This window comes from Bos indicus x Bos taurus, chromosome 15, assembly GCF_003369695.1.
Source record: "Bos indicus x Bos taurus breed Angus x Brahman F1 hybrid chromosome 15, Bos_hybrid_MaternalHap_v2.0, whole genome shotgun sequence".
In the NCBI taxonomy this organism is placed as follows: Eukaryota; Metazoa; Chordata; class Mammalia; order Artiodactyla; family Bovidae; genus Bos; species Bos indicus x Bos taurus.
Window position 1 is genome coordinate 28,956,320 of NC_040090.1, and position 27,767 is coordinate 28,984,086.

The following is a 27,767-nucleotide window of genomic DNA, read 5'->3' on the forward strand; positions in this document are numbered from 1 at the left end:
TTAAACCTTACCATATGGACCATTCTAACCATCTCTGAAAAGGGGCACTTCTCTCCATCCCCGCCAGCCACTCTAGACCAGGGTAAGTAATCTTTTCTTAAAGAGCCTGATTGTGAATATTTATACTTTGAGGCTAAAGAGGCAACTTGGAGAATTTTATACAGACACGTGATCATTTAAAATGTGAAAATCATTTAAAATGGCTCATGGAGTATATAGATATGAAAATGGCCAATGGGCTGGATTTTGACCATGGAACAATACTTAGGGACCCTTGATATAGACTGTTACTGCTCCCTGTCATCTGTCTACCTCCCACACCCCAAACACAACGAATCTCTCAGCTTCAACCATAGGACATGTACCACACAGATTGGACCACGTCCCTCCAGTACTTAAAGCCCTCCTGGGCTCCTCTTTGTCCCCAAGATAAGGGACGATGTACAAACTCCTGCTCCTGGCACCAGTTGGCCCACATCTCTTTTCTCAGCTCCCCGCTCCAGAGGATTCTCTGAGCTCTGCTGTGGTTGGAAACACCTGCTGGATTTTGTTGCTCTAGAGGTTATCTAAGCATTTGTGAGGGCTGGTGGGTGGGTGTTCAACTCAAACCAGCCCCAGTGTGCCCTGCCCTTAGGATGGGGGCCTCTTTCCTAGGAGAAATTTTTGAACTGACCTGAGTCCAGACTTTTGGATCCAGGTAAAGATGGAGGAAGAGAAGGACATTTGTCTCCTCAGGTAATGCTTTATAAGCCAGAGCATCTTTCTTTATCTTCTTGACTCTCACCATCACTTGGCAAGTGAAGCACTAAGTGTAGAGAAACCCTGTCTTCTTCACACATTCCCAGCTATTAATCTTGGCTGTAATAATTGTCTCCAACACCATCCAAGTCCAGTGTTCTCCTCCATAAATATGCAGTAACAACCTCCGTCTAAAAATCCCTTGTCCCCACTATCTCCTGCACCTCCCCTCCTATGCCCAATGAATAAGCCGTCTGCATTCTACATCCTTCACTCCCATTCTGCCCTCCCTTCTCCAGACTTCAGACATCACTGTTCCATGGAACCGCCCTTAACAAGTTCACCAGTGGCCTCCATGCTGCTGAATCCAGTGGTCAATTCTCAGCTCTTATCTTGACTTCTCAGCAGCCTCAGACACAGTTGGTTCCTTTCTTCTTCTTGCAGTCACTTGGCCTGTGAACACCACACTCTCCTGGTTTCCCTCCTGCCCCCCTGGCTGTCCCTGGGTCTCCACAGTCGCTCTTGTCCTTCAGCACGCCCCTGTCTGGCACACTTCTGTGTCCTTACTGCCTTTCTATCATATTTTGACAATAAGCCATTCTTGCCGAGGGGCTTACATACAAAGATTTAGTCTTTTTGTAATACTAGAAAGGAGTTAAATTCACTAAAATTATTGTTTTCTTCAATTAGGACTGACCTTTGAGTCTATGGTCAGTTTTCCACAATGGCCATGAAGTTTCCTTAATCAGAGAGTCAGAGGTTAACAGATACTCAGAGTAGGAGGGAGCAGTATGCTTACTGGATACATGGGGAAATTGAGATTCTGAATGGGGAAAGACTCTGTCCAAGGGCACATAGCATCCTGGAATTTGGGGTAAGATCCATCCTGAGAACCAGTTCAGGGCTTTCTGCTTTACTGCCTTATACAAAGCTAATGTACAAACTTTAAAACCACTAAAAGAACTTGCTATGTGTCTTTGGTCACACCTTTGTCCCTCTCCTGGTGACAGTCTTCTTACTGAAGAAGTGTTGGGCTAGATGTTTTCTAAGGACAAGACTTGATACCTGCACCTCCAAGCATGGCTGCTGAAGGTTTTATACCTCTAAGATATGTTAAGTGTGCTGCACTACATGGCCTACACATTTCCTCAAATCCTGTTCCTTCATCAGTCCTCATAGTGGTCTCACCTCACTGAAGTTGGAGAACCACAGCCAGACCGAAGCTGACTTGTCTCCTAGCCACATAGTCGTAGAAGCCTGTCTCCTGCCCCCGGCCCAGTATTCCGCTCACTGCTCATGGGGTCAAACATCCCCATGGACTCATGAGGACTATGGTCCTGACCACTCCCTAGCCAGCCCCATACTTACCGAGATGGGGAAATAGTCCTTCATGTACTTCCATATGACCTAGCACCTTACGCTTTTGATGTACCTGCCCCCCTGCCTCAGCTTGGCTCAATCCAGGTACCACCAGATGGCATACAGGGTACTGATATCCAGAATCTTGTGAACAGAAGGGCTATGAAGACCACACTGCAGAGAATGGCTGGGAAGGGAAGCAGGAGCATTAGTGGTTAGCGGTGTGAAGGAACTAGCTCTCCCCATATGCCCAGCACCAACAGCACTGTCCTGCCCAGCCCTCACCCCAGGAGGAAGGAATCAGACTCTTTTGACTTCAAGGAAGAGGGAACACAGCCTGGGCAGCGTCACATTGGGAACCTGGATTTGAAGCCACGTAGATCTAATTTCAAACTCACTTGTTTCTACTGCACAAGGCTGCTTATTCACTCCAGTCTTCCCTTCCATCTCACTGTCTAGTTAAGTAATCTATATTCACCAGATGCTTAATAAATGACTAGGGGAGTTGTGATTGGATTAATTGTTTCTAGTTTCCACTGTTGGGATCTCAGAAAAAAGGAAACATTCTTTCTGCCCAGCCCCTTTCTACCTACCCTCAGTCCATCTTTCCATAGATAAATCCCACCAGATCTCCCCTCTAATTCAACTTCTCATAACTTTGAAGCACAATCCAAGCAGCTCAGCCTGGCATTCAGGCTCCTCACAGCTGGCCTGAATCCCTCTTGCTCCAGCCTTACTGACCCACATGCACCCTGGACTCTTGGCCACACTAAGCTACTCCGTGTTCCTACAACACCCTGAGCTCCTTCAACCTCTTAGTATTTGCTTCTGCACTTTGCCTGCCCTGCCCTTTCCTGCTGAATGAGGGAAAGAGAAAGAAACCAACCTGTCACTGGCCTGTAGCCAGGACTGAAGCAGGGCTACAATCAGGCCCAGTGAGGAATTTCCCTTTGACCTATGACTCTGGGTCCCTACCACAGGCTAATCCCAGCTTCCTCTCACAGGTGGGGGATCTGTGGGGCTGAAACTAATTTGATGTCGGTGGAACCTCATTCTCAGGGAACATTGCTCCCCCTTAAACCCACTCACTCCACTCAACACCATACACTCATACTCTTAAAGAAGGTCAGTTTCCACTTTTACACCATCTGAAAGTAGAACAGACTGTGCTGTCATTCCTGGTAGGCTTCCAGGAAGAGGGGACGTTTGACTCAATTTAAATAGTAGTAAGATTCATAAGCCAGACAAAGTAGGCTGAAGCTCACAGATGCTCACTTTACACAGAGCTCCTACGATGCATCAGGTGCTGGTGGTGCAACTGTAGATGGGCAGAAATTCCTGGCCTTCTCAAGCTGACTCCCACAAATCTGGAGGAAGGAGGTAAAATGTCACTGGAGACAAAATGTGCAGCTTTTGACCTGAATTGTATTTATTTATTTTGTCACCACAGTGAGAAAAGTCAAAGTCACTCAGTCATGTCTGACTCTTTGGGACCCATGTATAGTCCATGGAATTCTCCAGGCCAGAACACTGGAGTGGGTAGCCTTTCCCTTCTCCAGGGAATCTTTCCAACCCAGGGATCAAACCCAGGTCTCCCACATCACAGATAGATTCTTTACCAACTGAGCCACAAGGGAAGCCCAAGATAAAGAGCCTTGTTAGGTCTCTGCCCTTAGGCAAAATCAAGTCTGTGTGGGTCACTCCCACTTTCAGAAAACCAGCTCTAGAGAATAAAACCAAGTTGTTAATAATGGGGAAAACTTTCAGTTTTAGGACAAACATTTTGTTTAGATGTGTTACAAGAGCATGTGTTAGTTTTTTATTTAGAAAAAAAAAATGTTAGGAAAAACCCACATGCAGGGCATTCCCCCTTGACCAAAAGACCCCCGGTCCCCTGCCCCAACCTTGCCCTCACACTGGGCTCACCCTTTAACTCCTGTCAGCAGGCAAAATCCTAACTTGGGAGTCTTTCAGTCCTGAGGAAGGGAGACCCACTTCTTTTATCTCATAACACCAAAGGGGAAAAATGTAAAACTTTCCCTTACAGAGGCCCAGAGAGGGTATGCAGGTTGGCTAAACTCACACAGCAAGCTAGTAGGATGGAACCTGGCATTCAATTCTACTATTTTGGCTCCATTGTGCATTAAACATTCATTTATTCAATAAACATTTATCAACACCAATCTTCTAGGAGCTGGAGATGCAACTGAGAACAAGACCAACTATTTGAAAGGAGCTTACCTTCCTGTGTGAGTGTGTAAATTATAAAGGAGAGGAAAGGAAACAGTAAACAAAAAATAACCCACTGGAAAGTATTTGTTTCTGGGCCCTGAGTCCTTGGTGACAGTCTTAGTTGACTTTTCCAGCCACTTCTTTTCCTCTCCCCTAAATGCCTGCTCTATGTCCAGTGTGAACCAGCTGTTTAATGTATGTATTCTGTTAGCTTCTGCACTGGAAGCCCTTAGTCTCCTGTAGCCTAAAAGTCCTATCTTGTGGACGCATCTCCTAACTTTCTCAGGAAAGGGGCACCTTCTGTCCAAAGTGCCAGTCTCCCTATTCCAGGGGAAGTAATCTTTTCTTAAAGATCCTGCTTAAAGATATTTATACTATGACAATAAAGAGGCAACTTGGAGAATATCACATAAACACATGACCATTTAAAAATGTAAAATGTAAACATGCTCACACCCTTGACCCACCAGGGCCTTGCTGTGTGGGCATCTCAGCCTGTGTCCTCCAGGCAGACAACCTCCTGCAACACCCACAGCACTGGGGTTGCCTAGTCCAATCCCTGAGGGCTCGTGGGCTGTTGCTGTGGTAGTGCCTGCAATACACCCTCAGTTACTTCACTCCAGGTGTCACGCCATCCTATGGAGTGTGAGCTGGACTTAGGGCCTTGCATGGAACTGATAAAGTGAGATAGAATTCATAGCGAGTGACTCAGAGACTAGGTTGTAGAAGGTATGTGGTTTCTGTGTGTGTGTGTGCACGCGTGTGTTAGTCTCCTTCTAGAACTCTTGCTCTATCTACTTTGTGACTGGCTTGCTCTGGAGAATCCTGGTGAGTAGCACTGGGCAGTGTGTTGGAGAGGCCCACATGCAGGGCTCTGAAGCCTTCTGCCAGCAACTGCATGGAAGAGCTTGGGAGTGGATCCTCCAGCCCCACTCTAAGCTCTGCAACTGTCCCCTCCTGGAGCAGGTTGACAGCCTCCTCCTGGGTGAACTGAATTGGAACCTTCAGGTGCTTCCAGTTCCCTGGGGACATAGTTGACGACTCACCTACTTACTGTCTTGGCTTCTTCACTCCAAGCTAGCCTACAATATGAGTAACTAACTGGTTGGATGGCATCACAGACTCAATGGACATGAGTTTGAGTAAGCTCTGGGAGTTGATGATGGACAGGGAAGCCTGGTGTGCTGCAGTCCATGGGGTTGCAAAGAGTCAGACACGACTGAGAGACTAAAATGAACTGAACTGTGATATAGGACACTGGGCTGGGAGAGCAGGTTTTCAGGTTAAGGGAAGCGCGCTGACATCTGACAAGAAGTGGACTTCAGTTATATATTTTGGCCATGTCATGCAGTATATGGGATCTTATTTCCCTGCATGCACATGTACCAAGTTGCTTCAGTCAAGTTTGATTCCTTGTGATGCTGTGGGTTGTAGCCTGCCAGGCTCCTCTGTCCATGGGGTTCTCCAGGATATAAGAATACTGGAGTGGGTTACATGCCCTCAGCCAGGGGATCTTTCTGACCCAGAGATTGAACCCGTCTCTTGCTTCTCCTACATTGGCAGGTGGGTTCTCTACCACTAGCACCACCTGGGAAGGCCCTTAGATCCCTGACCAAGGATATAATCCCAGTTCCCTACATCCCTGCATTAGAAACATGAAATCTTAATCATTGGACCTCCAGAAAAGTCCCAGGAGGTGACCTTTGATTGGCCAAATTGAGGAGATAAGGAGTCAAAAGAAAGAGATCAGCAGTTCCCAGGACACTGCAGGTGGGAGAGCAGGAACTCTGAGAATAACCATCCAACCATCCACAGAGATGTGGACATAACAAATCCTTGCCCTCTTTAGCCACTAATGTCTGCACCAGTTCAATACCCAGTACTAGAAAACTGCAGTGGGCAGGTACTTCTCTCTTGGCAAATCTTGCCCATCCTTCATGGTCCTGCCCACTTGCCACTTCCTCCCTCTTCCTTGGTGGAAACCATCACTCCCCCTCTCAACCACACTGCTCTTGATTTCTGCCTCTCTTGAGACCCTATAGCACCCACCTTTTAGGGTCAGAAGATGTCATCATGAGATGTTGGGCACATTTACAACCAGAATCTAATTACATCTACTCCCCATCACTCCTCACAGGCCATAGAATGATCAATGATCTCAAAATATTATTTTTCCCATGCATAAATCCAAGCTATGAATTGTGATGCTTTTTTCTCTGAAAACAAAACTGAGGTTTAAAAAGGATCTGACTTGCAAAGTCACTGAAAAGGGCTGGCCCAGGCTTAGACCCAAATTTACATTCATAAAATAATCCCACCTCCATTTGTACATATTGGCGTGATTAGCTTCTGGAAGGAAAAGAACTTGCTTTCCTACTCTAGACGTGAGAGTTCACAGTACTGGCCCTACCCTACCATCCTGTCCCTCACTCATGATGTGTGTCGCAGACCCAGTGACCCAGAATTCATCTCATCAGAGGCATGTCACTGTCTGCCCTGCTTGCGGTCACAGAACACTCATTCCTCATGTTCCTTCTCTGGCTGGTCTGCCCTGTGTCTGCACATAGCCTCCCCCTTGTCTCCCACAGAACAGGGCAGAGGTGGTAAGTTGGAGCTGACTGGTCAGGGAGGAATAGGTAACATGCCACTCTCTGGCCCATCTGAGCCACCATCTGGGAAGGGGACACAGGGCAGCAGGGCTGCAGGGCCAGACTGGGATTAAATGGGAGGCTTTGACCAGTGCTCCCAGTTGGGGATTAGGGTGGAGGAAAAGAAGACTGAATCAATCCTTTCATTGATGAATTGACATTTATGGAGCTCCTTTCTATGTCAAGGTCAAGGCTGAAGTTACAAATGAGGAGTAGTGGCCACATCATGGAGCTCTCAGCCCATGTGACATCACAGTTGAGGTCAGAGGTCATCACAGTCCCTTGGGGAAACTGAGGCTCAGACAGAGGGTGAAGAGGTCTGCCCCTGGTCACTCATCCAGTGACAGAGCTCAAGCCTCTTTCCCTACTTCCCGGCCCTTCTGGCTGGCACTCGGGCTCAGAGGATTCAGAAACTCAAAAGTGCAAGGATAAGTCAGGGGGGTGTGGCCTCACCCTCCTTTTCATCTCAGGGAGGGAGGAGCTGAGACAGGCAGGTTGCAGGATGGAGGCGCTTGTATGAGAAAGAATTGCAGCTGGGGGCTGCTTCTGTGCTGTCACTCAAGGCAGAGGAAAAGAAAACCTGCCAACCGGAGCTGCTCTTGTCCTGCCCATTGAGTGACAGGACCACAGAGGACGGAGAAATAGACATCATTCTCTCCAAGCATCTCTTCCATTTCTCAAGTGGGCAGAACCAAGGAGAGGGCCCACTACAGAGGAGTCAGTGCAGGAGAGCAAATCACTGATGCCAGAGTCTGGTCTCCTTTGCCACAGAACTAGCTGTGACCCAGGGCCTGGCATGGGGTGGAGATGCAAGAATCAGTGAAGGCTCTGGAGATGTGTTCAACAGACACCTCCAGGAAACCTTCTGGGATCACAGCACCTCCCTCCATCCTCCCTAATGCCAGCCCTGCCCTTTGGGGCAGCCCCTCCTCTGGAGAGGTACTCAGCATAACTCCAAATGTTGGTCTTTTGGGACATTGTACTTGAGCTTGTGGGCTTTGAAGAGGTTGCTCAGCTCCTTCATGTAGCGCTGGTGCAGCCTGTCCACCTCCTCCTGGGAGGGATGTGGTGTCTTCTGCACTTCGATGGGCTTCCCCACTGCAAGACTCAGAGCTGAGTGGTGGCCCAGAGCAAGGAGAAATGTCTGAATAGCTGAAGAGATCCTGCTAAGTCCATGCACTAAAGCCCATGCCCATTATTTAAAGGAAAATTCCTCAGGCTCTCATTCATAGCCTGCTGATTGCTATTTTATGCACAATACTAACAGACTTGGAATTCCCTTCTCTTGTATTCACCTTCTCTGATTCTCCTTTCAGAATCAAACCCTCCTCTCTGGCATAATAAAAGTCAAGTAGATTCTGATTCAAGTTTCAACATCCTTACTCAAGGGCAGGGTGATCTTTTGGAAGTGATTTACTTTCTCTGAGTCTACATTCACCATCGATAAAATGGGGATGATAGTCCCTGCCTCCAAAGTTGTTGGGAAAACTGAGCAGTTGCTTGTAAGGAGCCAGTGCAGTCCCTGCCACACAGTAGGTGCTCAGAAATCAGCAGTGGAGAATGGTCTGTTTATCTTAGTTAGAGTTCCCTCCCCAGACTGCTTTACATTGACCTGTGTGTCTGTTTCTCAATCTAGAACATGAGTTCCATGAGATCAAGAATGTGTCTGGCCTTTGTCCACATCCCTTTGAAGCACAAGCCCAAGCCCCTTGTTGTGCAGCCCTTCCCCTCCCAGCCCAGGTCTAGGCTCACCAACGGTGGTGATGGGCCGGCGGTAGGGCATAAAACCAAAGCTGTACTGGAAGACTCCACGGCCATAGAAGAGCGGGATGAAGAATCTCGTGGTCTTTAGAAGTTGGTCCTGGAACCAGTGCAGCCAGGAGCCAGGAGAGTTCTCAACCTGGTCAAATATGTCATTCTCCCCAAAGGAGAAGATCGGCACCAGAGCTGCCCTAGAGGGAGACAGGAGAGAGGGTGTGTGGAGGGGCAAGAAGGCACAAGCTGGTCACCCAACTTCCCTCAGGGACCTATGAACAGAAACTTAAGCATAGGACAGAGCCCTGGACCAAAAGTAGGAGGCCTCAGGTGTCTCCCAGACCTGCCATGGTTTATGATTTCAGGCAGGTCATGGCTCCTCTCAGGGCCACCAACTGGCAGTGGGATTGTTACCGAGTACAAGCTCTGCTTGCTGAAAGATAGGCCAGTGAATCTGAGATGTACTGTTGGGATGAGGAATCGACTTTTTCAGGAGCTGGCTGACTGAGAAGATGGCAGGCTAGCACCTCAAAATAACCATCTTGTCAGGGCCTGGTTGCCAGGTTCTTTTATGGATCAGAGATGGGGAGGAGGTGAGGAAACAAAGTAGAAATACTATTTGATCCTTGCAAACATCCCCTAGAATGGTAAATTTCAGGTAGGGGAATGTGTTAGCTTCACTTGCTTGCAATCCTTCACAGGTGGGTGGCCCAGGTTATCTCCCTTAGGCAGGCCATTATGTGGGCCTACACTAACAAAGTGTAGTTTTCATTCCAATCCCAAAGAAAGGCAATGCCAAGGAATGTTAAAACTACCACACAATTGCACTCATCTCACACACTAGCAAAGTAATGCTAGCTAGAGGATGGATGGCACGCCGACTTGATGGACATGAGTTTGAACAACCTCTGGGAGTTTGTGATAGACAGGGAAGCCTGGCTTGCTGCAACCCATGGGATCGCAAAGGGTTGAACACAACTGAGTGACTTAACTGAACACCAACAAAAGGTGCAAGATGAGGGTCTAAGGCACAGAAGCAGATCCAGCATAAATTCAAAATTAACCCTTCCCAGTTACATGACAGGGAGACCAGAATACTGCCGAGAAACATCACAGGTATAAAACAACTGCAAAATTTCTGGAAAAATATCTTCGGCTCTGGCTTGTTTCTATTCTTCACAGATGTTTCAAGAGAGAGACAGCTCTAAGCTATGCCCCAAACTCCATTCCCCAAATTCCCTAGGTCTCAAATGTAACACAAGCTTTCAGCAATATAATCCATGAGACTTAATGCTTTAGTCACAAAATCTTTCTTCTAGAATCATCTCTGGGTATTTGAGCATGAAACAGTACATCAGTCACCAAGACAGACTCTTCATTGTCAGTGGATTGAGACTCTCCTTGCCAAAATAGAATCTGCATTTGCCTCGGCAGTCTTGCCTCCAAAATACAATCCTTGCCAATCTCCAGCTAAACTCTGAACCCTCTTCCTGATACCCATGTGTCAGGGCGAGCCTGATGAAGCCTTTGCGGTTCCGCAGGACCAGCTTGTAGGCTCCAGGTCTGCCATTCAGTGCTTCCTTGACGCCCCCAACAATGATGAACAGCAGGTTGCCACCTCCTTTCCTGCTCAGAATGTGAGCAGCACTCTCCTTGTCTGCTGAGACCAGCCCTGGGGAGAAAGGAAGATAGTCACATACAGTGTAAAGGAGGCAAGGATGGTTCAGGAGTATGTGGCCTGGGTTCTACTCTAGACCTCAGCTGGGAGCTCCCTGATGACAGGCACTGAGTGTTATCCCTTTGCCCAACTCTCTCGCCACGGTCATCACTGAGCACAGAACTGTGGGAAATGCTTCTTTGGGTCTTATCTCCTTGTCTACCACACATTCACTTGGAAGAAGTACAGAACATTTGACCACCCTCCTTAAAATCCCTCCTCATGCCTTCAGCCCTCACAAAATTCCTGGGATACCTGGAGTAGGAGGACCCACCCACTGACATGATGTAATCCCTGAAGAAAGGGAACCAGAACCACATGTTCAGCATCATCAAATGTGAGCAGATGCCTGGGAAAACTGAGAAGCCCATGCCTTCCATGCACAAGTTGGTAAAAGCTCCAATCACCCCCATTCCATGAGGGTGGAAGCCAGTGAGGTAGTTCTGGGAGGGGTCCAGCTCAGTGGTCTTGACCAGCTGAAGGAACAGCAATCTGGTGAATCAGAGCTTCATCTTGTGCCCTTGCTGGTCCACCTGCTGACTTTCTGTGCTGACCTCTTTTATGTGCTCCCTGTGCCCAAGTGCTTTCTCACCCCCATGTGAGTGTCCTGAGATTAGGGACAGCCTGTCTGAATATCCTTGTTCCTGTTGCAGGCCTGGAGCAGAGGAGATGCTCTGGGAGAACATGGAATGAAGAGGGAGAGAATGGACCCATGAATGGATGAAGCTGATACAGCCTACAAGGGGAGGAAGAGCCCCTGCACAAGGCAGAGGCAAGACTCCTGGGAGGGTGACGGGGACACAAACCCCTGTGCCACATGAAGGGAGACTTTATCCCAGGCAGAGCCCACACAGAATGAAGGAACCATCACAGGAGGGGGTGAGCATCTCTCCAAGAACAGTGGCAGCTGGAGTTCAGTCCTGGGTGGAGGGCTGACACCTGAATCCCTGTGACTCAGTGTAAGAGACCCCAGTGTGCTATGAAGTGGGGGCAGAGAAGAGGGGCACAAGTCCCTAGTGATGGGAGGGGAGGGCTCAGGGAGGTATCCTGCCAAGTCTGCAGCACTTCCTAACACCTGGTCACAGCCTGCCCGCAGCACTGCATCCCTGCTCAGGCTTTGGTCTGGGTAGATACTGCTGCTCCAGGATATGAAATCTTCCCATAGAAACCCAGCTCCTGGACTGAACTTCAGCATGAGGTGGAGGCAGCTTTTCCTGGGGAAAATATTACCTGATTCTCCACCATTAGCTGCTCAGGAAGCCCATAGGGTGTGTTTAGCAAGCTCCAATGCTCAGACATAGTCTCTTAATTTCACTAGAAACTACCATTAGGTGGCAGCTCTAGAGTAAGAGTCATAGAGGGCAAAGACTTGTGATGTGGAGTAGCTGCAGTAGAGTTGTTAGGACAAGGAATGTCGCTTGCTGCGTTCAAGCCAGCAGCCACTGTAGCTGCCACTGACAATGGGGCTTGAAAGGAATTCAGGATGGAGGAAGATAGGATACTGGTCATAGACAGTGAGGATGCACATCAAAGGAACAATTGCAGTGAGCCCAGATTTTGCATCTCTCCATGTGTAGAAAACCATTAATATCATTACTGAGTTTGCTCTTTGACTGGCATTAATCTTCTGATGATTAACTACATGCTTTTTTTTTTCCTCAGCAAAAACCTGTAAATCCTGACTTCTCCCTTACCTTTTGGAACAGCTCCTCAGAGATTACTGAGAGGCTATCTCCTGACTACTGTCCTTAGTAAGGTCTCAGAACAAAGCCCCTCATAACTTTTAGGTTGTGCATATCTTTTCAGTAGACAGCAGAGACTCCCTGGCCCCCTACCTCCTGCCACCTTAAGATTTCTGCAAGGCCTGTTCTTCATGTATGTGGATGACTTGGGAGTTCTTTACCAGTCACAGTGCCACCTGCAGACCTCAGTCCAGGACAGAGGCATCAAATTACATGTCATCTCTCCCTCTGTTTTCTCTGCCTTCTGCAGGTGCTGATGCCAAAGGCCTGCACTGGCCAACAATCCCAAACACTGTGCAGGTGGAATTGTTGCAAATCAGGTTCATTTTCCCAAAATTTCAGTAGTGCCCAACTGACAAAACCTCCAGGGGAGATAGATACCTAGCTAGAGGAGGGACAGAAGAGATGTAGATGAGACAGACACAGAGCCATGCCACACAATTTTTCTACCAGAGATGCAGTTGACAGCAGCTCCAGGTGTGAAATAGAGCCAGAGAGCAGCTCCAAGTGTGAAAAGAGAGCCAGATGCTGTCCTTAGAAGCCCCAGGATCACCTGATGTCTTATGGAATCCACACAACCCAATGAGGTATGTGGCAGCATTCCCACTTTACACATGAAGAAATCGAGGCTCAGAGAGCATGTGTAACTGACCTAAAGTCATACAGCTGGCATGTTGCAGACCCTGTATTAGAACCTTTGATGTCCACCTTCAGACATCGAATACGCGTCTTCAGACATCAAATACGCAGAAGACTATACATTCTTCTCTCCTGTGTCCTAAGGAAAGCCACTTGTCCCTGCCTGGCACTTCTCTGTGTCCCAAATGCACTCCCCTTCCTGTCCCCACTGGACAATTAACCATCACAGCTGCTTACATCCAAGGGTTTAGTCTGTCTGAGATTTAGGAAAGGAACCAAAGATCTGTTCACTCAAATTCAGGGGCTATATCACTAAGGACTGATACATGGGGCCAGAGTAAGTATCAAAAATCAACATGAGGTACCCAGGAGGAGCTAAGATGGCGGAGGAGTAGGACAGGGAGAACACTTTCTCCCCCACAAATTCATCAGAAGAACATTTAAACGCTGAATAAATTCCACAAAACAACTTCTGAATGCCGGCAGAGGACATCAGGCACCCAGAAAAGCAACCCAAGTCTTCAAAAGGAGGTAGGAAAAAATATAAAAGACAAAAAAAGAGACAAAAGAGGGAGGGACGGAGTTCCATCCCGGGAAGGGAGTCTTAAAAAGAGAGAAGTTTCCAAACACCAGGAAACCTTCTCACTGCCAAATCTGTGCCGAGCCTTGGAAGCACAGAGGGCAACATAACAGGGAGGAAAAATAAATAAACAATTAAAACCCACAGATTGAAAGCCCTACGGTAACTCCCCCAGTGGAGAAGCAGCGCAGACGCCTGCATCTGCCATTAGCAAGCGGGGGCTGGGCAGGGAGGCGCAGCGTGGGTTGCATCGCAAGAATCTGGCCTGAATACCCCGAGCGCTATGTGAGCAAAATAATTTGGGCTAGCAAACCAGACTGTGGGATATCTACCACGCAAAAAGCCAGCCCTAACCTAAGACACCGCCAGGCCCGTGCATGGAACAAAGGACTGAACAGAGATAGCCGGCTGCAGACCATCCCCCTCCGGTGACAGGCAGCCAGAGCCGGAAGGGGGCAATCGCAGCCCCAGAGAGACATTATCTATAAAACTGTAAGCAGGCTCCTTTGCTAACTAAAACTTCTTGGGGGTCTGGATGGTCAACATCTGCCTGAGAAGGTGTGCCGGTTGTACACCTAGATAACCGAGCGGCGGGGAGGCGATAAGTCGCAGCAATCGTGCTCGCCAAACACCTCATCACCTGAGCTGCTCGGACCTGGGAAGGGCACAAAACGCAGGTCCAACCAAGTCTGCACCTCTGAGGACTACCCGAGTGCCAGAACCTGAGCGGCTTGGACCTGGGAGGTGCAGGCAGCCCAGGGCCGGCCACAGATGGTTCCCGGTGGAGCAACCTAGAGCCTGAACAGTGTGGGCAGGGAGGCTACACGCGCAGTGAGTGGTGGCAGACCCAGTGTGGCTGAGGTACTGCGAGCACACGCCAGTGTTATTTGTTTGCAGCATCCCTCCCTCCCTCCCCACAGCACAACTGAACAAGTGAGCCTAAAAAAAAAAAAAAAAAAGTGTCCTCCAACGTCTCCTTTGTGTCAGGGCGGAAACCAGACACTGAAGAGACCAGCAAACAGAAGAAGCTATAACAGAGGGAACCACCTTGGAAGCTACAGGCAATAGATTAAAACCCTGTGGTTAGTACCAACTACATAGGAAGGGGCCTATAGATCTTGAGAAATATGTCAGACCAAGGAACCAGCCAAAAATGAACTGAACCCACAATACTCACAACAAAACCAGAGAAAGTCCTAGATATATTTTTACTATTTTTATGATCATTCTTTCTTTCTTTCTTTTTTTTTAATTAAAAAAATATTTTTATATCCTCTATTATCCCTTTAATTTTCACTTTTATAACCTATTACTTTGCAAAAAAATAGAGACCCTATTTTTTTTTAATGCAAACTTCATATATACATTTTTTATAATTTTTTTGACCTTGTTTTTTTTCTTCTTCTTCTTCTTTTCTTTAACATTGTATTTTTGAAACTCCAAACTCTACTCTAGATTTTTAATTTTAGCTTTTTGGTATTTGTTATCAATTTTGTACCTATAGTTTTTTTTTAATAAATTCTGTGACTTTTCCCCCCCTCTGTTTCTTTCTCTTCTTCTTTTATATAACATTGTATATCTGAAATTCCAAACTCTACCCTAGATTTTTAATTTATGCTTTTTGGTATTTGTTATCAATTTTGTACCTGTATTTTCTTTATAATTTTTGCGACTTTGTTTGTTTTTGTTTGTTTGTTTTTCTCTCTTTCTTTTTCTTCTCCTTTTTTTTAACATTGTATTTTTGAAATTCCAAACTCTACTCTAGATTTTTAACTTTCGCTTTTTGGTATTAGGTATCAATTTTGTACCTATATTTTCTTTATAATTTTCGTGACCTTGTTTGTTTTTGTCTGTTCATTTTTTCTCTCTTTCTTTTCCTTCTTCTTATCTTTTTTTTTAGGGCAATATAAATACATTTATTTATTTCTTGAAAGTGAAGTTGCTCAGTCGTGTCCGACTCTTTGCGACCCCATGGACTGTAGCCCACCAGGTTCCTCTGTCCATGGGATTTCCCAGGCAAGAATACTGGAGTGGGTTGCCATTTCCTTCTCCATCTTCTTATCTTTAACATCGTATTTTTGAAATTCCAAACTCTACTCTAGATTTTTAATTTTTGCTTTTATGTATCTGTTACCAATTTTGTACCTTTAAGAACCCAATCTTCGGTACCCATTTTTCACTAGGGAGCGAGATTACTGGCTTGACTGCTCTCTCTCCCTTTGGACTCTCCTAAGACACCAGGTCACCTGTGTCTCCTCCCTAACCCCTCTGTACTCTACCCAACTCTGAATTTCTGTGTGTTCCAGACGGTGGAGAACACTTAGGGAACTGATTACTGGCTGGATCTGTCTCCCTCCTTTTCATTCCCCCCTTTTATCCTCCTGGCCACCTCTGTCTCCTTCCTCCTTCTTCTCTTCTCTGTATAACTCTGTGAACATCTCTGAGCGGTCCATTTGTGGAGTGCACATAAGGAAGTGATTACTGGCTAGCCCACTCTCTCCTCTATTGATTCCACCTTATCTCATTCGGGTCACCTCTAACTCCCTCCTCCCTCTTCTCTTCTCCATGTAATACTGTGAACCTCTCTGGGTGACCGTCACGGTAGAGAAACTTCATCTTTAACGTAGATGTTTTATCAATGGTGCTGTATAGAAGGAGAAGTTTTGAAACTACTGTAAAAATAAGACCGATAACTGGAAGCAGGAGGCTTAAGTCCAAACCCTAACTCCAGGGAACTCCTGACTCCAAGGAACATTAATTGACCCATCAAACGCCTCCATACCTACACTGAAACCAAGTACCACACAAGGGCCAACAAGTTCCAGGGCAAGACATACCAAGCAAATTCTCCAGCAACAAAGGAACACAGCCCTGAGCTTCAAGACACAGGCTGCCCAAAGTCACCCCAAAACCATAGACATCTCATAACTCATTACTGGACACTTCATTGCACTCCAGAGAGAAGAAATACAGCTCCACCCACCAGAACACCGACACAAGCTTCCCTAACCAGGAAACCTTGACAAGCCATCTGTACAAATCCACACACAGCAAGGAAACGCCACAATAAAGAGAACTCCACAAACTGCCAGAATACAGAAAGGACACTCCAAACTCAGCAATTTAAACAAGATAAAGAGACAGAAGAATACCCAGCAGATAAAGGAACAGGATAAATGCCCACCAAACCAAACAAAAGAGGAAGAGATAGGGAATCTACCTCATAAAGAATTCTGAATAATGATAGTGACATTGATCCAAAATCTTGAAATCAAAATGGAATCACAGATAAATAGCCTGGAGACAAGGATTGAGAAGATGCAAGAAAGGTTTAACAAGGACCTAGAAGAAATAAAAGAGAGTCAATATATAATGAATAATGCAATAAATGAAATTAAAAACACTCTGGAGGCAACAAATAGTAGAATAACAGAGGCAGAAGATAGGATTAGTGGATTAGAAGATAGAATGGTAGAAATAAATGAATCAGAGAGGATAAAAGAAAAACGAATTAAAAGAAATAGGACAATCTCAGAGACCTCCAGGACAATATTAAACGCTACAACATTCGAATCATAGGGGTCCCAGAAGAAGAAGACAAAAAGAAAGATCATGAGAAAATACTTGAGGAGATAATAGTTGAAAACTTCCCTAAAATGGGGAAGGAAATAATCACCCAAGTCCAAGAAACCCAGAGAGTCCCAAAGAGGATAAACCCAAGGCAAAACACCCCAAGACACATATTAATCAAATTAACAAAGATCAAACACAAAGAACAAATATTAAAAGCAGCAAGGGAAAAACAACAAATAACACACAAGGGAATTCCCATAAGGATAACAGCTGATCTTTCAATAGAAACTCTTCAAGCCAGGAGGGAATGGCAAGACATACTTAAAATGATGAAAGAAAATAACCTACAGCCCAGATTATTGTACCCAGCAAGGATCTCACTCAAATATGAAGGAGAAATCAAAAGCTTTTCAGACAAGCAAAAGCTGAGAGAATTCTGCACCACCAAACCAGCTCTCCAACAAATACTAAAGGATATTCTCTAGACAGGAAACACAAAAATGGTGTATAAATTCGAACCCAAAACCATAAAGTAAATGGCAACGGGGTCATACTTATCAGTAATTACCTTAAACGTAAATGGGTTGAATGCCCCAACCAAAAGACAAAGACTGGCTGAATGGATACAAAAACAAGACCCCTACATATGTTGTCTACAGGAGACCCACCTCAAAACAGGGGACACATACAGACTGAAAGTGAAGGGCTGGAAAAAGATTTTCCATGCAAATAGGGACCAAAAGAAAGCAGGAGTAGCAATTCTCATATCAGATAAAATAGACTTTAAAAACAAAGGCTGTGAAAAGAGACAAAGATGGTCACTACATAATGATCAAAGGATCAATCCAAGAAGAAGATATAACAATTATAAACATATATGCACCCAACACGGGAGCACCGCAATATGTAAGACAAATGCTAACAAGTATGAAAAGAGAAATTAACAATAACACAATAATAGTGGGAGACTTTAATACCCCACTCACACCTATGGATAGATCAACTAAACAGAAAATTAACAAGGAAACACAAACTTTAAACGATACAATAGACCAGTTAGATCTAATTGATATCTATAGGACATTTCATTCCAAAACAATGAATTTCACCTTTTTCTCAAGCGCACATGGAACCTTCTCCAGGATAGGTCACATCCTGGGCCATAAATCTAGCCTTGGTAAATTCAAAAAAATAGAAATCATTCCAAGCATCTTTTCTGACCACAATGCAGTAAGATTAGATCTCAATTACAGGAGAAAAACTATTAAAAATTCCAACATATGGAGGCTGAACAACACGCTGCTGAATAACCAACAAATCACAGAAGAAATCAAAATTTGCATAGAAACGAATGAAAATGAAAACACAACACCCCAAAACCTGTGGGACACTGTAAAAGCAGTCCTAAGGGGAAAGTTCATAGCAATACAGGCATACCTCAAGAAACAAGAAAAAAGTCAAATAAATAACCTAACTCTACACCTAAAGCAACTAGAAAAGGAAGAAATGAAGAACCCCAGGGTTAGTAGAAGGAAAGAAATCATAAAAATTAGGGCAGAAATAAATGCAAAAGAAACAAAAAAGACCATAGCAAAAATCAACAAAGCCAAAAGCTGGTTCTTTGAAAGGATAAATAAAATTGACAAACCATTAGCCAGACTCATCAAGAAACAAAAGGGAGAAAAATCAAATCAATAAAATTAGAAATGAAAATGGAGAGATCACAACAGACAACACAGAAATACAAAGGATCATAAGAGACTACTATCAACAATTATATGCCAATAAAATGGACAACGTGGAAGAAATGGACAAATTCTTAGAAAAGTACAACTTTCCAAAACTGGACCAGGAAGAAATAGAAACTCTTAACAGACCCATCACAAGCACGGAAATTGAAACTCTAATCAAAAATCTTCCAGCAAACAAAAGCCCAGGTCCAGACGGCTTCACAGCTGAATTCTACCAAAAATTTAGAGAAGAGCTAACACCTATCCTGCTCAAACTCTTCCAGAAAATTGCAGAGGAGGGTAAACTTCCAAACTCATTCTATGAGGCCACCATTACCCTAATACCAAAACCTGATCCCACAAAAAAAGAAAACTACAGGCCAATATCACTGATGAACATAGATGCAAAAATCCTTAACAAAATTCTAGCAATCAGAATCCAACAACACATTAAAAAGATCATACACCATGACCAAGTGGGCTTTATCCCAGGGATGCAAGGATTCTTCAATATCCACAAATCAAATGTAATACACCACATTAACAAATTGAAAAATAAAAACCATATGATTATCTCAATAGATGCAGAGAAAGCCTTTGACAAAATTCAACATCCATTTATGATAAAAAAAAAAAACCCTCCAGAAAGCAGGAATAGAAGGGACGTACCTCAACATAATAAAAGCTATATATGACAAACCCACAGCAAACATTATTCTCAATGGTGAAAAATTGAAAGCATTTCCTCTAAAGTCAGGAACAAGACAAGGGTGCCCACTCTCACCACTACTATTCAACATAGTTTTGGAAGTTTGGGCCACAGCAATCAGAGCAGAAAAAGAAATAAAAGGAATCCAAATTGGAAAAGAAGAAGTAAAACTCTCACTATTTGCAGATGATATGATCCTCTACATAGAAAACCCTAAAGACTCCACCAGAAAATTACTAGAAATAATCAATGATTATAGTAAAGTTGCAGGATATAAAATCAACACACAGAAATCCCTTGCATTCTTATACACTAATAATGAGAAAACAGAAAGAGAAATTAAGGAAACAATTCCATTCACCATTGCAACAGAAAGAATAAAATACTTAGGAATATATCTACCTAAAGAAACTAAAGACCTATATATAGAAAACTATAAAACACTGGTGAAAGAAATCAAAGAGGACACTAATAGATGGAGAAATATACCATGTTCATGGATTGGAAGAATCAATATAGTGAAAATGAGTATACTACCCAAAGCAATTTATAGATTCACTGCAATCCCTATCAAGCCACCAACAGTATTCTTCACAGAGCTAGAACAAATAATTTCACAATTTGTATGGAAATGCAAAAAACCTCGAATAGCCAAAGCTATCTTGAGAAAGAAGAATGGAACTGGAGGAATCAACCTACCTGACTTCAGGCTCTACTACAAAGCCACAGTACCATACAAAGACAGTATGGTACTGGCACAAAGACAGAAATATAGATCAATGGAACAAAATAGAAAGCCCAGAGATAAATCCATGCACATATGGACACCTTATCTTTGACAAAGGAGGCAAGAATATACAATGGATTAAAGACAATCTCTTTAACAAGTGGTGCTGGGAAAACTGGTCAACCACTTGTAAAAGAATGAAACTAGAACACTTTCTAACATCACACACAAAAATAAACTCAAAATGGATTAAAGATCTAAACGTAAGACCAGAAACTATAAAACTCCTAGAGGAGAACATAGGCAAAACACTCTCTGACATACATCACAGCAGGATCCTCTATGACCCACCTCCCAGAATATTGGAAATAAAAACATGAGGTACCCAGAGTCAGAGATCAGAGATTAAGAGATAGGCAGAAGAGGAGTAATCAGACTGTTTTGTGGATCCATGGGAAAACTGAGATTCAGATTGGGCAAAGCTCTGTCCAAAGAAACACAGCATATCAGAGTTGGGGCAGGATATATCCTGAGGGCTGTCTGTTCTGCTTCTATCCTCAAAGCTAATACACAAACGTTAAAAGCAGTAAAAGAACCTGCTCTATATCCTTGCTCACATCTTCCTCCATCTCTGGATGTCAGACTCATCATCTGATAAAGTGTGGTCTAGATGCTGTCTTAAAATGTATGTTTATTACAGATTCCTTCACTCCAAACTTGGACTACTGAAGGTTTTACACCTGTAAGATACTTAAGTGTGCCGCACTACATGGCCTACAAGGTTCCTCAAATCCTGTTCATTCATCAGTCCTCATAGTGGCCTCACCTCACTGAAGTCGGACAACCATAATCAGACAGAAACTGACTCTTCCTCTAGCCACATAGTGGTGACAGCCCATCACCTGTCTCCCAGCCCAGTATTCTGCTCACTGCACACAGGGTCACACTTCCACATGGACACGTGGGGACTATGGTCCTGACCACTCCCTAGTCAGCCCCTTACTCACCGAGATGGGGAAACCGTCCTTCATGTACTTCCATAAGGTCCAGTGCTTTATGAAAGCACTCTGCCTGTCCCCCTGCTGTGGCGTGTCTTAATCCAGGTACCACCAGATCGCATACAGAATACTGATCATCCAGAATCTTGTGAACAGGAGGCCATTGAAGACCACGCAGCAGACCAAGTCTGGGAAGGGAAGCAGGAACCATTAGTGGTCAGTGGTGTGAAGGAACGAGCTCTCTTTTATGCCCAGCCTGCACTGTCCTGTCCAGTCCTCACCCTAGGAGGAAGAGATCAGCTTCCCAAGGCTTCAAGAAGGAGAGAATGCAGTCAACAACACCAGTGTCACATTGAGAGCCTGTAGTTGGCCCAAATTCAAACTCACATTTTCCCACTGCAGCAGACTGCTTTCTCACTTGGTCTTGCCTCTCCACCTCGCTCTCGTATTCACCAGGTGCTCAATAAGTGCCTGCTGGAAATGTAACAGGATGAACTCTTTCTGGTATCCATTCTTTCTAGCCAGTATACTTCCTGGCTAACCCCAGCCCATCTTTCCACAGATAATTCCACCATGAAAGTGAAAGTGAAGTCACATCCAACTCTTTGCGACCCCATGGACTGTAACCTACCAGGCTCCTCTGTCCATGGGATTGTCCAGGCAAGAATACTGGAGTGGATTGCCATTTTCTTCTCCAGGAGATCTTCCTGACGCAGGGATTGAACCTGAGTCTCCCACATTGTAGGCAGACCCTTTACTATCTGAGCCACAGGGAAATGTATATCCCCCGTTTAGTTAAAGTCCACTCATGACTTCTCATAACTTTGAGGCTCAGCTCAAGCAGCTCAGCCTGGCCTCAAGCTCCCTACTGCTGGTCAGACTCCTCTTACTCCAGCCTCACTCACCCACCTGCAGCCCATATTCTGGCCACACTAATCTGCTCCGTGTGGATACAACTCCCTGAGCTCTTTAACTTTTGCTGAACTATTTCCTCTGTTGTCAGGCCCTGTCCTGGTGAAGGAGGGAGGGAGGAAGAGGGCTGCTTATGCCTGGCCTGATCATCAGGAGTGCAGCAGTTCTAGGAGCAGTTGCAGTGAGGAATTCCTCTCAGACTTAAGATTCTGAGTCCTTTTCACAGGCTAATCTCAGCTTTGACTCAGGGTGAGGTGGTCTGTGGGGCTGTCTTTAATTTGATGCCAATGGAGCCTCACTGTTAGAGAATACTGAATTTTTCCATTCCATTCCCTACACTAAACACCATGTGCTCATACTCTTAAAGAAGGTCACCCTCCACTTGTAGTCTATTTGAAAGTAGGGTAAACTGGGCCTATCATTCATGGCCAAGTTCCCAGAGGAGACTTTTGACCCAGTCTGTATAGTACTTGAAGGTGCACTAAGTTGCTTCAGTTGTGTCTGACTCTTTGCAACCCTATGGGCTGTAGCCCACCAGGCTCTTCTGTCCAGAGGATTCTCCAGGCAAGACTAGAATGAGTTGTCATGCCCTCCTCTAGGAGATCTTTGAGACCCAGGGATTGAACTCACATTTCCTGTAGCTACCGCACTGCAGGAAGATTCTTTACTGCTGAGCCACCAGGGAAGCCCAATCTCAGCAGTAGGAAAATGCTTAAATCAAAGTAGTTTGGGGCTCACAGAGGCTCGCTTTCTACAGAGTACCTACAATGTGCCAAGTGGTGGTGGTATAGCTGTGAACAACGGACAGGAATTCCTGCCCTCATGGTGCTGACTTCAGTGTTGTGTTTGGGGTACTTTGTTTGGCTATTTAATTTTTATGGTGGTAAAATATATTTAACACAATGCTGCTGCTAAGTTGCTTCAGTCGTGTCCGACTCTGTGCGACCCCATAGATGGCAGCCCGCCAGGCTCCCCCGTCCCTGGGATTCTCCAGGCAAGAACACTGGAGTGGGTTGCCATTTCCTTCTCCAATGCATGAAAGTGAAAAATGAAAGTGAAGTCGCTCAGTGGTGTCCGGCCCTCAGCGACCCCATGGACTGCAGCCTACCAGGCTCCTCCATCCATGGGATTTTCCAGGCAGGAGTACTGGAGTGGAGTGCCATTGCCTTCTCCGATTTAACACAATACTTATCATCAAAATGACTCTTCAGTACTTTCTTTTTAAGTTTTCATTAAAATATAGTTCATTTACAATGTTGTATTAGTTTCAGGTGTATAGGGAAAAAATCTGTTATACGCATAAATATATCCACTCTGATTTTTTGTTTTATGCTTTCCCCATATAGATAATTACAGAGCACTGAGTAGAGATCCCTGTGATATACAGCAGGTTTTTCTGTTATCTATTGTACATACAGTAGTGTTATTTGTCAATCCAAATCTCCCAATTCATCCTTCCCCCTTATCCCCTGGTAACCATAAGTTTTTTTTTCTTCTTCTGTTTTGTAAATATGTACATTTGTACCCCTTTTTTGATTCTGTATGTAAGAGATATTTGTCTATCTTTGGCTATCTTCACTCAGTTTTGCAAACTCTATGTCTCTACATGTTACTGAAAATGCCTTAATTTGTCCCTTTTTATGACTGAGCAATATTCCATTACCTATATTACCACATATTCTTTATCCATTATTCTAATAGATATTTAGGTGGCTTCCATATCCTAGCTATTGTAAATGTGAAGTTATAAACATTGGGGTGCTTGTATCTTTTCAAATTATGGGCTCATGAGAGAGGTCTTACGGAGAAAAGTACAGAGATTTCTTATAAAACTAAGATAGAACAACCATGGTATCCACCATTCCCACTCCTGGGCATACACTTGGAATGGTTTTTGAGAGTCAATCTGGAGGCATTAGATTAATTCACACTGTCATGTAACAATACCAGCCTTTATCTCAGAACTCTTGTCATCTTCCTAAACTGAACCTCTGTACCCATGAAACAAGAACTATCCAGGTTGAGAGAATAGAACCAAGTTGTTAATAGCAGGTCCTTATAGGGTAGGATTTGGGAGAAGTCTTTGACTTTTAGAACACACATTTTGTTTCAATGTGTTAAAATAGCATGTATTTGTTTTTCAGTTGGAAAAAGAGAATTTAAAAATGGAGGCATTTCTACTTGATCAGAAACAACACCCCCATCTAAACTCTCTCTCACTCTGGGTCACCCTTTAATTCCTGTCAGCGGGCAAAATCCTAACTTGGGTGTATTTTCAGTCCCTGAAGAAAGGAAACACCTTCTTTCCCCTCACAACACCAAGAAGAAAAGATGCAAAACACCACTTTACTGAGACCCAGAGAGGGTGTTCAGGTTGGCTAACCTCACACAGAAAGCTAGTGGGATGAGTGGTGGTTTCAATTCTACTATCATGTCCGTATCATGATCCCAACATTCATTCATTCAACAGATATTTAGCAACATCAACTCTTCTAGGAGATGGAGATGCAGATGAAAACAAGACCAACAATTTGAAAGGAGCTTACCTTCCTGTGTGAGTATGTGAATTACAGAGCAGAGGAAATAGATTAAACAAGTAACCCACTGGAAAGTATTTTTTTCTGAGGCCTGAGTCTTCAGTGACGGGTCCTTGTTCACCTTTCTGGCCACTTCTTCGCCCCTCCCCAAACACCTGCTCTATGCCCAGCATGAACCATCTGTTTACTATATGTGCAGCATTTACTGGCTCCCTGGAAACCCCTACTTTTGTGCCATTTTGTACATTCTGCCCTGTAGACTCACCTCCTAATATCAGTGAAAAAGAGCTCCTTCTCTCCACCCACTCCCAGTCTCCCTAGGCAGAAATAAGTAATCCTTTCCGAAAGGGCTGAATTGCAAATATTTCAGATACTGGGGCTCAAGAGGCAACTTGGAGGATATTACATAGACACAAAATCATTTAAAATGCAAGCATTTAAAATGTAAAAGCCATTCTTTGCTCATGGGCTGTACAAATACAAAAAAAATCAGGGGGCTGGTTTTTAACCCATGAGTCTACGTAGTGATCACTATTATAGACTGTAACCTTGTAATCAAGCAGGACCTATGCAGTCTTCCCGGAAAATATCCCTCATGTCCTCTGCCTACCTCTTATTTGTAGAAAATCTTCAGCTTCCTAAACCTTCACCAAATTTCATAAATAAAGACAAAAAGAAAATAAAACAGTCAAGCAAGAAAATAAACAACAGTTTAACCATTCCACAAATTTCAGACTGTTAGCTTGTTCCCAGGAGCCATAGATAATATTGAGACTCATATTTGAATGGTTTTGCAGATACTGAACCCCCAGCATATGGAGGAGTTGCTCACCAGCCCATAGACCTCAGACCAGGGGAAACCAGAAAGTTGATGATGGTGACACCCAGTTACCTTACCACCAAGCAATAAGACGATTCTCTAGGAGCTGATCATGCACCCAGCATCTCTACCTCACCCAGTCTCTAGACACCATTCCCTGGTAATCAGAGGGGTTTCAGGCATTTTGAGCCTTAACTCTCTGGACTCCTTGCTTGGATCCTGTATTAAAACCTGCAATTTGTTTCACCACAACCCAGAGTCAGTAGAGGGGCTTTACTGTGTTCCCACAGCAGGTGCAAATTTGATTTGGTAACAACTGCTCCCTGTCATCCCTCTCCCCCAGCACCCCAACACAGAAGATCCCTGAATTACAGCTTGTCTCCCACAGACTTGACCTCCTGTTCCTAAAGCCGTCTTGGGGATCCCCTTTGCCTTGGGATAAAGGACAAGCATCTGTTCCTAGCATCAAAGGGTCCAGATGCCTTTTTTCAGCTTCCCTCTTTCTAGCACCAGGCCCAGGGTTCCCTCTTCCCACTTTCAGCACCAGGCCCAGGGTTAGTTGACTCTCTGTCCTCCTCCAGACACTCCCAGGTCCCAGGCTGGGCTGACATGGGCATGGACAGTCAGAGACACTCCTGTTGGCAAAAATTCCCCAAGGCCATGAGAGCACAATGTCCCTCATCCCAGGTGACCCCCAGGCACTAGGTTCAGCACCCACCTTGGAACCTGTATCTTTCCCCCATCAGTGTACCAAGAGCACCTGAAGTGGCAGGTGCACATGGCCCCCCAGTCCCATCTCAGCTTTCCTTACGCAAGACCAAGCAGACCGCTAAGGTCTGCAACCTGTGTTCCAGGGGCACAAACAAAGGTGCAAACTCCACCATGTTGATTCCTCTGCTTGCTCGGGAGGCTTCTCTGAGCTCGGCTGTGGTCTGAGATACCTGCCGGTTTTTGTTCCTGACAGAGGTTGCTAAACATTTGTGAGGGCTGGGGGTGGGTGTCCATCCAGCCCTAGGGTCTCATTGCAACAACCTGGCCACGAACAGTATCTTAGATAAAATCTTTAAAGTTACCTGGCCTGGAGTAAACTTGTTACAGAGCAAGAGAAGTACCGTGGACTCTTCAGGCAATACCAGGTTACCTTTGCTCAAATCTTGCCCATTACTTGGCAAGGGAAGCAGCAAGTAAAGAGCAATCCTGCCCTCTTTTCACCTACCGTATTACTTTGCTGCAGTAATTGTCTTCTTTCACCTGCCAAATCCATGGTTCTCATTTATAAAAATGCAGTTCAGTTCAGTTCAGTAGCTCAGTCATGTCCAACTCTTCGCGACCCCATGGACTGTAGGATGCCATGCTTCCCTGTCCAACACCAACTCCCAAAGCCTACACAAACTCATGTCCATTGAGTCGATGATGCCATCCAAACATCTCATCCTCTGTTGTCTTCTTCTCCTCCTGCCTTCAATCTTTCCAGCATCAGGGTCTTCTCAAACGAGTCAGCTCTTCACATCAGGTGGCCAAAGTATTGGAATTTCAGCTTCAGCATCAGTCCTTCCAATGAATATTCAGGACTGATTTCATTTAGGATGGACTGGTTGGATCTCCTTGCTGTCCAAGGGACTCTCAAGAGTCTTCTCTAACACCACAGTTCAAAAGCATCAATTCTTCAGCGCTCAGCTTTCTTTATAGTCCAGTTCTCACATCCATACATGACTACTGGGAAAACCAAAGCTTTGACTAGATGGACCTCTGTTGGCAAAGTAATGTCTTTGCTTTTTAATATGCTGTCTAAGTGGTCATAGCTTTTCTTCCAAGGAGCAAGTGTCTTTTAATTTCATGGCTGTAGTCACCATCTGCAGTGATTCTGGAACCCCCCAAAATAAAGTCTGTCACTGTTTCCATTGCTTCCCTATCTATTTGCCATGAAGTGATGGGACCTGATGCCATGATCTTAGTTTTCTGAATATTGAGCTTTAAGCCAACTTTTTTACTCTCTTCTTTCACTTTCATCAAGAGGCTCTTTAGTTCTTCTTTGCTTTCTGCCATAAGGGTGGTGTCATCTGCATATCTGAGGTTATTGATATTTCTCCCAACAATCTTGATTCCAGCTTGTGCTTCATCCACTCCAGTGTTTCTCATGATGTACTCTGCATGTAAGTTAAATAATAAACAGCCTTGACATACTCCTTTCCTGATTTTCAAGCAATCTGTTGTTCCATCTCCAGTTCTAATTGTTGCTTCTTGACCTGCATACAGGTCAGGAGGTCTGGTATTCCCATCTCTTGGAGAATTTTCCACAGTTTGCTGTGATCCACACAGTCAAAGGCTTTGGCATAGTCAATAAAGCAGAA

At 44.8% G+C, this 27,767-nt stretch overlaps 1 pseudogene; it reads right to left on the bottom strand.

Annotated features, from left to right (window-relative positions):
* Window positions 1-7,920: 7,920 nt before the first annotated feature.
* LOC113905483 lies at window positions 7,921-26,300 on the bottom strand (annotated as a pseudogene).
* Between the last annotated feature and the right edge of the window lie 1,467 nt (window positions 26,301-27,767).